The sequence below is a fragment of the Hipposideros armiger genome, unplaced genomic scaffold (genome assembly GCF_001890085.2).
Source record: "Hipposideros armiger isolate ML-2016 unplaced genomic scaffold, ASM189008v1 scaffold_1228, whole genome shotgun sequence".
NCBI lineage: Eukaryota > Metazoa > Chordata > Mammalia > Chiroptera > Hipposideridae > Hipposideros > Hipposideros armiger.
In genome coordinates, this window is record NW_017732578.1 from 270,785 (window position 1) to 274,277 (window position 3,493).

The following is a 3,493-nucleotide window of genomic DNA, read 5'->3' on the forward strand; positions in this document are numbered from 1 at the left end:
ATATACCGATAACAAAAGATGAATAAAGTCACTTTTGACTTCCGCAGTCACAAGAAGTGCTCAAAGTGGTTACCATCAGCATAATTTTTATAGAGTTTTTTTCTTTTCTTAAAATGTGTGTACATTTTTTTGGCGTCCTGTGTATTATAGGAATGCTTTCTCTATACATATGTACATAACATCCTATATATACATCACCATTTCTACATTTACTGTGTTATTTTATGTTTATTAACTCTTCTCTGTCCCCAATGCGATGACCACATTCTGAGGGCATGCAGCAGGTCTCCTCAGTGCCTACCCGACTATATAGCAGCACATTGTCATCTCAAAAAGAAAAAAAAAAGTGTATTAAATGAAGAAATAAAAAGAATACTAGAAGTTCTCTTATTTTTTTTTAAACATAAACTCAAGATTTTATTGTCTTCATAATAAAACAAAATATAAAGCTTAGAACTGGCTCACCAGGCCCTTTCTTTTCTTATCCCCTCCCAGTTCAAATGCTTGCATCTCTTAACAGCCAGGATTCTCTTAGATCCATAGCTGGGCTCAACACCTTCAAGCCTCAGCACAATCTTCTCTGGAGTTTTAGCCTTTTTACAGAAAATTGGCTTTGTCTGCCCACCACAGCCACTGTACTTCCTGTCATAATGCCACTGTCCCTGCACATACAGAGAATCCTTGCCCTTCTCGCACTGTATCGCTTTGTGGGGATGGTGCACGTCACACTTCTTACTGAAAGGCCCTCAGGTTTTAGGAACCTCATATTTGTGAGAGCACTATGGGTACGAAAAGAAAGAGGTAGACGTTTCCTTATTTTTAAAGTATTTTTCTCCACATAAATATTCCTGGGGGTTTACTTGGGTTATTAAGCTCCTTTTTGTAATTGTCAACTCTCAAAAAGAGAAACCATCCATCATCCACACTTCATTGTGAATTACTTCAAGATGCTGAATGTCTGGCTTAGATCACAGGAGTTGAGAGGTTAACTGGAATAGAATAGTATACTTTTGTTATTCTTATTGGCTGCCCAGCACCCTTAAATACTCTTCTTATATTTGATGATTTCTCTACTCTGTTAAATAGACGCCAAACTTCACTTTCTCAATCTCTCTTGCAGTTAGGCTCCTCCAATCAAATATTATATATTTGCACCGGATTTTGAAATGGAGGTTAGAGAGGTAAGGAAGCAGGCAAGGCCCAGTTTAGCAAGAGTGAGGCAGGTGCATTTGGATTCCTGGGGAGCAGTAGCAAAGGTTCTATTGGTAGAGTCCATACCACACATAAGAATCAGTGGTAGAGGCTGGTAGAGTTCTACCATGTTATTTGGGCATTGGTCCTCCAAGCCTGGTCCTCTCACCTTCCAGGAGATTCTGTGTACTTCATGTCCTTTAATAAATTTCTTTTCTGCTTAAACTAGCTAGAATATATTCCTACATGGCTTATATAATATCATTGACTAATAGAAGTAGGGAAGAAGAAGGGAGTATTTACCGTGGTGCTTTGGCGAAGACAAACCAGAAGAACGATGGGGGACTTTAGACAAGAGGACAACAGTATAAAGACCATGAATCCTTGGAGGAGCAGGGGTGAAAAGCAAATATAAAAATAAAGGAGAATCACCAAACTTTGCCTACTTGGTGAATTTTGTCTATGGTCCTGGTAGGAGCCATTATGGACCTAAAAATAATTCTTTATCTCTTGTGAGCAAGGTGTATGCTGAGAATACTGATATCACAATTGGTTTAGAAAGCTGCAACTTTAATCTTCTGCAGTCTGCTCAAGCTTCCTGGTCCAGAGAACCCCTGACTCTTCTAATGCTGATCAGTCTCTCTAAATAGGTACAGCTCTTTCCTATGTAGCCCCTGTCCCTTTTTCCATGAGGAAGAAAAAGAAGAGAAGGATAGGAGGAAAGAAAAGCAGCAGCAGATGCAGAGTACAAAGAAAGGAAAGAAGGAGAAGGGGAAACTGTGTGGAGAATAGACAATGCTGGGGAGAGATAAAGATATGTAAATGTTCATTTGGAAAATGAGCATCATAATTTTCTCTTAACTGCCTCTTCTCTTTTTGGCTTTCCTCTCCTGCTAAGACATTCATTCAGTACTAAGGATTTTCCCATTTGAAAAGTCTTCCAGAACATATTTCTTTGCAAACATTAAGCTTCTTCTATAAACGCTAACTTAGATATACACCATCTAAATAAATGTGGGGTTTTTCTTTTTGGAAAGTATATTCATTTATCCAACAAATATTTATTGAGACCCTTTATGTGCCAGGCACCAAGCTTGGGAGCAGTGCTGAATAAGATAGATAAAGGCCCTCGGGAGCTTTCATTAGCATTGAGCTCATCTATACTCTCATGTTTCATAATCTATTAAAATAAATGTCCTCTCTTGAAATCATAGCAGTGGTAAAATGGCAGATTAAAGTGTCTATCCCAAGGTTACATACAGGTAGGTGCTTAGTATAATTGCTTTGTAATGATGAAGTGATGATACTATTAAAACTCTGAGTATAAGCAGGGTAATTTTTGAACTTTATAAGGCAATGGAAAAAATAAATTTTTATCAAGAATATTATAAAGAGCTATAAATCAATCAATTGGGACCTTTTTGATAGACAAATAGATGTATTTAACCTGTGCGTATGCTATTAGTATTATTAAAGATACTTCTTCCCTGCTGCTGATGTTTCTTCCATTTGACAGGAGCCCATTAGTGTATATATCAGGACAGTGCTTCTGATCTTCTGCCAACTCTGCACTCATTCCACCCTGGGGGTGACGTTTGAAAAAAGAAATTGGGCATGAACAGCTCAGCTTCTTCCTCTTGGGATAGAGCTGAAGAGCAAGAGTGTGTGTGTTTATCTCCCTGCTTTTCTAGGAACAGGCACGCCCATGCTGGGGGCAAAGAAGGGTTCTTCCCAGGTCTGGCACGACCTGCAACTGCATAGGTATGTCTGAACAATCCTGAGCTCAGTTAGGAAGCACACTTGATCAGTCATCAGCCCTCAACCTAACCTTTATTCAGAATAAAGGTGATTTTTTTTTTATTCCCACTGCCATACTCATATGTCTTATTTTCCCATAGATTTAGAAATCAGGTGAGGGAAAAGGGCTAGTTTTTAGCCCTTCAAATTAAATAACGATTGTCCCAACAATTAAGTAAAAGAAAATGTAAGACAAGGGAAAAAGGCCAAGCTCTGACATCAGACCTGAATTTTGAATCCTGGCTGTGAGGTCTTGGCTAAGACACCTACTCTTAGAGGCTCTCATTTCTTCTTTGGTACCCTGGGGATACTATGTCTAGTACTGTTGCAAAGATGAAAGATAACATATGCAAAATACTAAGCACAATGACTGGCATTTAATAAACAAGAACTGGTGGTGGTGGTGGTGGTTGCAGTAGTAATAGTAGTAGTAGTGATGATGGTGGTGGTGGTGGTGGTGGTAGTGATGGTGATATGGGGTACCCAACACTGGCATAGTTACAAA

At 38.9% G+C, this 3,493-nt stretch overlaps 1 pseudogene; it reads right to left on the reverse strand.

The window, feature by feature from the left end:
• Positions 1-450: 450 nt before the first annotated feature.
• Positions 451-1,673, reverse strand: LOC109376880 (60S ribosomal protein L36a-like; annotated as a pseudogene).
• Positions 1,674-3,493: the final 1,820 nt, after the last annotated feature.